Below are 7373 nucleotides of genomic sequence, written 5' to 3'. Positions count from 1 at the left end.
CGCTGTGTGTGAGCGTGTCCCTCCCTCGCTGTGTGTGTGAGCGTGTCCCTCCCTCGATGTGTGTCTGTGTGAGCGTGTCCCTCCCTCGCTGTGTGTGTGCGTGTCCCTCCCTCGCTGTGTGTGAGCGTGTCCCTCCCTCGCTGTGTGTGAGCGTGTCCCTCCCTCGCTGTGTGTGAGCGTGTCCCTCCCTCGCTGTGTGTGAGTGTGTCCCTCCCTCGCTGTGTGTGAGCGCGTCCCTCCCTCGTTGTGCGTGCGTGTCCCTCCCTCGCTGTGTGTGTGTGTGTGTCTGCGTGTCTCTCCCTCGCTGTGTGTGTGCGTGTCCCTTCCTCGCTGTGTGTGTGCGTGTGTGTGTGTGTGTGTGTGCGTGTCTCTCCCTCGCTATGTGTGTGTGCGTGTCCCTCCCTCGCTGTGTGTGTGTGTGTGTCCCTCCCTCGATGTGTGTGTGAGCGTGTCCCTCCCTCGCTGTGTGAGCGTGTCCCTCCCTCACTGTGTGTGAGTGTGTCCCTCCCTCGCTGTGTGTGTGCGTGTCCCTCCCTCGCTGTGTGTGTGCGTGTCCCTCCCTCGCTGTGTGTGTGCGTGTCACTCCCTCGCTGTGTGTGTGCGTGTCCCTCCCTCACTGTGTGTGAGTGTGTCCCTCCCTCGCTGTGTGTTAGCGTGTCCCTCCCTCGCTGTGTGTGAGCGTGTCCCTCCCTCGCTGTGTGTGAGCGTGTCCCTCCCTCGCTGTGTGTGTGCGTGTCCCTCCCTCGCTGTGTGTGTGCGTGTCCGTCCCTCGCTGTGTGTGCGCGTGTCCCTCCCTCGCTGTGTGTGCGTGTGTCCCTCCCTCGCTGTGTGTGTGTGAGCGTGTCCCTCCCTCGCTGTGTGTGCGCGTGTCCCTCCCTCGCTATGTGTGTGTGTGTCCCTCCCTCGATGTGTGTGTGTGAGCGTGTCCCTCCCTCGCTGTGTGTGAGCGTGTCCCTCCCTCGCTGTGTGTGAGCGTGTCCCTCCCTCGCTGTGTGTGTGTGTGTCCCTCCCTCGCTGTGTGTGAGCGTGTCTCTCCCTCGCTGTGTGTGTGTGTGTCCCTTCGCTGTTTGCGTGTCCCTCCCTCGCTATGTGTGTGTGCGTGTCCCTCCCTCGCTGTGTGTGTGTGTGTGTCCCTCCCTCGATGTGTGTGTGAGCGTGTCCCTCACTCGCTGTGTGAGCGTGTCCCTCCCTCACTGTGTGTGAGCGTGTCCCTCCCTCGCTTTGTGTGTGCGTGTCCCTCCCTCGCTGTGTGTGTGCGTGTCCCTCCCTCGCTGTGTGTGAGCGTGTCCCTCCCTCGCTGTGTGTGAGCGTGCCCCTCCCTCGCTGTGTGTGAGCGTGTCCCTCCCTCGCTGTGTGTGAGCGTGTCCCTCCCTCGCTGTGTGTGAGCGAGTCCCTCCCTCGCTATGTGTGAGCGTGTCCCTCCCTCGCTGTGTGTGAGCGTGTCCCTCCCTCGCTGTGTGTGAGCGTGTCCCTCCCTCGCTGTGTGTGTGAGTGTCCCTCCCTCGCTGTGTGTGAGCGTGTCCCTCCCTCGCTATGTGTGTGTGCGTGTCCCTCCCTCGCTGTGTGTGAGCGTGTCCCTCCCTCGCTGTGTGTGAGCGTGTCCCTCCCTCGCTGTGTGTGAGCGTGTCCCTCCCTCGCTGTGTGTGTGTGTGTGTCTGCGTGTCTCTTCCTCGCTGTGTGTGTGCGTGTCTCTCCCTCGCTGTGTGTGTGCGTGTCCCTCCCTCGCTGTGTGTGTGCGTGTCCCTCCCTCGCTGTGTGTGCGTGTCCCTCCCTCGCTGTGCGTGCGTGTCCCTCCCTCGCTGTGTGTGTGTGTGTGTCTGCGTGTCTCTCCCTCGCTGTGTGTGTGTGTGTCCCTCCCTCGCTGTGTGTGAGCGTGTCCCTCCCTCGCTGTGTGTGAGCATGTCCCTCCCTCGCTGTGTGTGCGCGTGTCCCTCCCTCGCTGTGTGTGCGCGTGTCCCTCCCTCGCTGTGTGTGAGCGTGTCCCTCCCTCGCTGTGTGTGTGAGCGTGTCCCTCCCTCGATGTGTGTGTGTGTGAGCGTGTCCCTCCCTCGCTGTGTGTGTGCGTGTCCCTCCCTCGCTGTGTGTGAGCGTGTCCCTCCCTCGCTGTGTGTGAGCGTGTCCCTCCCTCGCTGTGTGTGAGCGTGTCCCTCCCTCGCTGTGTGTGTGCGTGTCCCTCCCTCGCTGTGTGTGAGCGTGTCCCTCCCTCGCTGTGTGTGAGCGTGTCCCTCCCTCGCTGTGTGTGAGCGTGTCCCTCCCTCACTGTGTGTGTGTGTGTGTGTCTGCGTGTCTCTCCCTCGCTGTGTGTGTCTGCGTGTCTCTCCCTCGCTGTGTGTGTGCGTGTCCCTCCCTCGCTGTGTGTGTGCGTGTCCCTCCCTCGCTGTGTGTGCGTGTCCCTCCCCCGCTGTGCGTGCGTGTCCCTCCCTCGCTGTGTGTGTGTGTGTGTGCTGTGTCTGCGTGTCTCTCCCTCGCTGTGTGTGTGCGTGCCCATCCCTCGCTGTGTGTGTGTGAGTGTCTCTCCCTCGCTGTGTGTGTGTGTGTGTCCCTCCCTCGCTGTGTGTGTGTGTGTGTTCCTCCCTCGCTGTGTGTGTGTGTGTGTCCCTCCCTCGATGTGTGTGTGAGCGTGTCCCTCCCTCGCTGTGTGAGCGTGTCCCTCCCTCGCTGTGTGCGCGTGTCCCTCCCTCGCTGTGTGTGTGCGTGTCCCTCCCTCGCTGTGTGTGCGTGTCCCTCCCTCGCTGTGTGTGTGCGTATCCCTCCCTCGCTGTGTGTGCGCGTGTCCGTCCCTCGCTGTGTGTGCTCGTGTCCCTCCCTCGCTGTGTGTGCGCGTATCCCTCCCTCGCTGTGTGTGAGCGTGTCCCTCCCTCGCTGTGTGTGAGTGTGTCCCTCCCTCGCTGTGTGTGAGCGTGTCCCTCCCTCGCTGTGTGTGAGCGTGCCCATCCCTCGCTGTGTGTGTGTGTGTGTCTCTCCCTCGCTGTGTGTGTGTGTGTGTCCCTCCCTCGCTGTGTGTGTGTGTCCCTCCCTCGCTGTGTGTGTGTGTCCCTCCCTCGCTGTGTGTGCGTGTCCCTCCCTCGCTGTGTGTGAGTGTGTCCCTCCCTCGCTGTGTGTGAGCGTGTCCCTCCCTCGCTGTGCGTGCGTGTCCCTCCCTCGCTGTGTGTGTGTGTGTGTCTGCGTGTCTCTCCCTCGCTGTGTGTGTGTGTGTCCCTCCCTCGCTGTGTGTGAGCGTGTCCCTCCCTCGCTGTGTGTGAGCATGTCCCTCCCTCGCTGTGTGTGCGCGTGTCCCTCCCTCTCTGTGTGTGCGCGTGTCCCTCCCTCGCTGTGTGTGAGCGTGTCCCTCCCTCTCTGTGTGTGTGAGCGTGTCCCTCCCTCGATTTGTGTCTGTGTGAGCGTGTCCCTCCCTCGCTGTGTGTGTGCGTGTCCCTCCCTCGCTGTGTGTGAGCGTGTCCCTCCCTCGCTGTGTGTGAGCGTGTCCCTCCCTCGCTGTGTGTGAGCGTGTCCCTCCCTCGCTGTGTGTGAGTGTGTCCCTCCCTCGCTGTGTGTGAGCGCGTCCCTCCCTCGTTGTGCGTGCGTGTCCCTCCCTCGCTGTGTGTGTGTCTGCGTGTCTCTCCCTCGCTGTGTGTGTGCGTGTCCCTTCCTCGCTGTGTGTGTGCGTGTGTGTGTGTGTGTGTGTGCGTGTCTCTCCCTCGCTATGTGTGTGTGCGTGTCCCTCCCTCGCTGTGTGTGTGTGTGTGTCCCTCCCTCGATGTGTGTGTGAGCGTGTCCCTCCCTCGCTGTGTGAGCGTGTCCCTCCCTCACTGTGTGTGAGTGTGTCCCTCCCTCGCTGTGTGTGTGCGTGTCCCTCCCTCGCTGTGTGTGTGCGTGTCCCTCCCTCGCTGTGTGTGTGCGTGTCACTCCCTCGCTGTGTGTGTGCGTGTCCCTCCCTCACTGTGTGTGAGTGTGTCCCTCCCTCGCTGTGTGTTAGCGTGTCCCTCCCTCGCTGTGTGTGAGCGTGTCCCTCCCTCGCTGTGTGTGAGCGTGTCCCTCCCTCGCTGTGTGTGTGCGTGTCCCTCCCTCGCTGTGTGTGTGCGTGTCCCTCCCTCGCTGTGTGTGCGCGTGTCCCTCCCTCGCTGTGTGTGCGTGTGTCCCTCCCTCGCTGTGTGTGTGTGAGCGTGTCCCTCCCTCGCTGTGTGTGCGCGTGTCCCTCCCTCGCTATGTGTGTGTGTGTCCCTCCCTCGATGTGTGTGTGTGAGCGTGTCCCTCCCTCGCTGTGTGTGAGCGTGTCCCTCCCTCGCTGTGTGTGAGCGTGTCCCTCCCTCGCTGTGTGTGTGTGTGTCCCTCCCTCGCTGTGTGTGAGCGTGTCTCTCCCTCGCTGTGTGTGTGTGTGTCCCTTCCCTGTTTGCGTGTCCCTCCCTCGCTATGTGTGTGTGCGTGTCCCTCCCTCGCTGTGTGTGTGTGTGTGTCCCTCCCTCGATGTGTGTGTGAGCGTGTCCCTCACTCGCTGTGTGAGCGTGTCCCTCCCTCACTGTGTGTGAGCGTGTCCCTCCCTCGCTTTGTGTGTGCGTGTCCCTCCCTCGCTGTGTGTGTGCGTGTCCCTCCCTCGCTGTGTGTGAGCGTGTCCCTCCCTCGCTGTGTGTGAGCGTGCCCCTCCCTCGCTGTGTGTGAGCGTGTCCCTCCCTCGCTGTGTGTGAGCGTGTCCCTCCCTCGCTGTGTGTGAGCGAGTCCCTCCCTCGCTATGTGTGAGCGTGTCCCTCCCTCGCTGTGTGTGAGCGTGTCCCTCCCTCGCTGTGTGTGAGCGTGTCCCTCCCTCGCTGTGTGTGTGAGTGTCCCTCCCTCGCTGTGTGTGAGCGTGTCCCTCCCTCGCTATGTGTGTGTGCGTGTCCCTCCCTCGCTGTGTGTGAGCGTGTCCCTCCCTCGCTGTGTGTGAGCGTGTCCCTCCCTCGCTGTGCGTGCGTGTCCCTCCCTCGCTGTGTGTGTGTGTGTGTCTGCGTGTCTCTTCCTCGCTGTGTGTGTGCGTGTCTCTCCCTCGCTGTGTGTGTGCGTGTCCCTCCCTCGCTGTGTGTGTGCGTGTCCCTCCCTCGCTGTGTGTGCGTTTCCCTCCCTCGCTGTGCGTGCGTGTCCCTCCCTCGCTGTGTGTGTGTGTCTGCGTGTCTCTCCCTCGCTGTGTGTGTGTGTGTCCCTCCCTCGCTGTGTGTGAGCGTGTCCCTCCCTCGCTGTGTGTGAGCATGTCCCTCCCTCGCTGTGTGTGCGCGTGTCCCTCCCTCGCTGTGTGTGCGCGTGTCCCTCCCTCGCTGTGTGTGAGCGTGTCCCTCCCTCGCTGTGTGTGTGAGCGTGTCCCTCCCTCGATGTGTGTGTGTGTGAGCGTGTCCCTCCCTCGCTGTGTGTGTGCGTGTCCCTCCCTCGCTGTGTGTGAGCGTGTCCCTCCCTCGCTGTGTGTGAGCGTGTCCTTCCCTCGCTGTGTGTGAGCGTGTCCCTCCCTCGCTGTGTGTGAGTGTGTCCCTCCCTCGCTGTGCGTGAGCGCGTCCCTCCCTCGCTGTGCGTGCGTGTCCCTCCCTCGCTGTGTGTGTGTGTGTGTCTGCGTGTCTCTCCCTCGCTGTGTGTGTGCGTGTCCCTTCCTCGCTGTGTGTGTGCGTGTGTGTGTGTGTGTGTGTGCGTGTCTCTCCCTCGCTATGTGTGTGTGCGTGTCCCTCCCTCGCTGTGTGTGTGTGTGTGTCCCTCCCTCGATGTGTGTGTGAGCGTGTCCCTCCCTCGCTGTGTGAGCGTGTCCCTCCCTCACTGTGTGAGTGTGTCCCTCCCTCGCTGTGTGTGTGCGTGTCCCTCCCTCGCTGTGTGTGTGCGTGTCCCTCCCTCGCTGTGTGTGTGCGTGTCACTCCCTCGCTGTGTGTGTGCGTGTCCCTCCCTCACTGTGTGTGAGTGTGTCCCTCCCTCGCTGTGTGTGAGCGTGTCCCTCCCTCGCTGTGTGTGAGCGTGTCCCTCCCTCGCTGTGTGTGAGCGTGTCCCTCCCTCGCTGTGTGTGTGCGTGTCCCTCCCTCGCTGTGTGTGTGCGTGTCCCTCCCTCGCTGTGTGTGTGCGTGTCCCTCCCTCGCTGTGTGTGAGCGTGTCCCTCCCTCGCTGTTTGTGAGCGTGTCCCTCCCTCGCTGTGCGTGCGTGTCCCTCCCTCGCTGTGTGTGTGTGTGTGTCTGCGTGTCTCTCCCTCGCTGTGTGTGTGCGTGTCTCTCCCTCGCTGTGTGTGTGCGTGTCCCTCCCTCGCTGTGTGTGTGCGTGTCCCTCCCTCGCTGTGTGTGCGTGTCCCTCCCTCGCTGTGCGTGCGTGTCCCTCCCTCGCTGTGTGTGTGTGTGTCTGCGTGTCTCTTCCTCGCTGTGTGTGTGTGTGCCCCTCCATCGCTGTGTGTGAGCGCGTCCCTCCCTCGCTGTGTGTGAGCATGTCCCTCCCTCGCTGTGTGTGCGCGTGTCCCTCCCTCGCTGAGTGTGCGCGTGTCCCTCCCTCGCTGTGTGTGAGCGTGTCCCTCCCTCGCTGTGTGTGTGAGCGTGTCCCTCCCTCGATGTGTGTGTGTGTGAGCGTGTCCCTCCCTCGCTGTGTGTGTGCGTGACCCTCCCTCGCTGTGTGTGAGCGTGTCCCTCCCTCGCTGTGTGTGAGCGTGTCCCTCCCTCGCTGTGCGTGCGTGTCCCTCCCTCGCTGTGTGTGTGTGTGTGTCTGCGTGTCTCTCCCTCGCTGTGTGTGTGCGTGTCCCTTCCTCGCTGTGTGTGTGCGTGTGTGTGTGTGTGTGTGTGCGTGTCTCTCCCTCGCTATGTGTGTGTGCGTGTCCCTCCCTCGCTGTGTGTGTGTGTGTGTCCCTCCCTCGCTGTGTGTGTGCGTGTCCCTCCCTCGCTGTGTGTGTGCGTGTCCCTCCCTCGCTGTGTGTGTGCGTGTCACTCCCTCGCTGTGTGTGTGCGTGTCCCTCCCTCACTGTGTGTGAGTGTGTCCCTCCCTCGCTGTGTGTGAGCGTGTCCCTCCCTCGCTGTGTGTGAGCGTGTCCCTCCCTCGCTGTGTGTGAGCGTGTCCCTCCCTCGCTGTGTGTGAGCGTGTCCCTCCCTCGCTGTGTGTGTGCGTGTCCCTCCCTCGCTGTGTGTGTGCGTGTCCCTCCATCGCTGTGTGTGAGCGTGTCCCTCCCTCGCTGTGTGTGAGCGTGTCCCTCCCTCGCTGTGTGTGAGCGTGTCCCTCCCTCGCTGTGTGTGTGTGTGTGTGTCTGCGTGTCTCTCCCTCGCTGTGTGTGTCTGCGTGTCTCTCCCTCGCTGTGTGTGTGCGTGTCCCTCCCTCGCTGTGTGTGTGCGTGTCCCTCCCTCGCTGTGTGTGCGTGTCCCTCCCACGCTGTGCGTGCGTGTCCCTCCCTCGCTGTGTGTGTTTGTGTGTGCTATGTCTGCGTG

This window comes from Chiloscyllium plagiosum, unplaced genomic scaffold, assembly GCF_037043375.1.
Source record: "Chiloscyllium plagiosum isolate Xiang-an unplaced genomic scaffold, Cpla_swu_hap1 HiC_scaffold_37, whole genome shotgun sequence".
Classification (NCBI taxonomy): Eukaryota; Metazoa; Chordata; class Chondrichthyes; order Orectolobiformes; family Hemiscylliidae; genus Chiloscyllium; species Chiloscyllium plagiosum.
The sequence above is the reverse complement of the archived record's forward strand: the minus strand, read 5'-3'. Positions refer to the sequence as shown.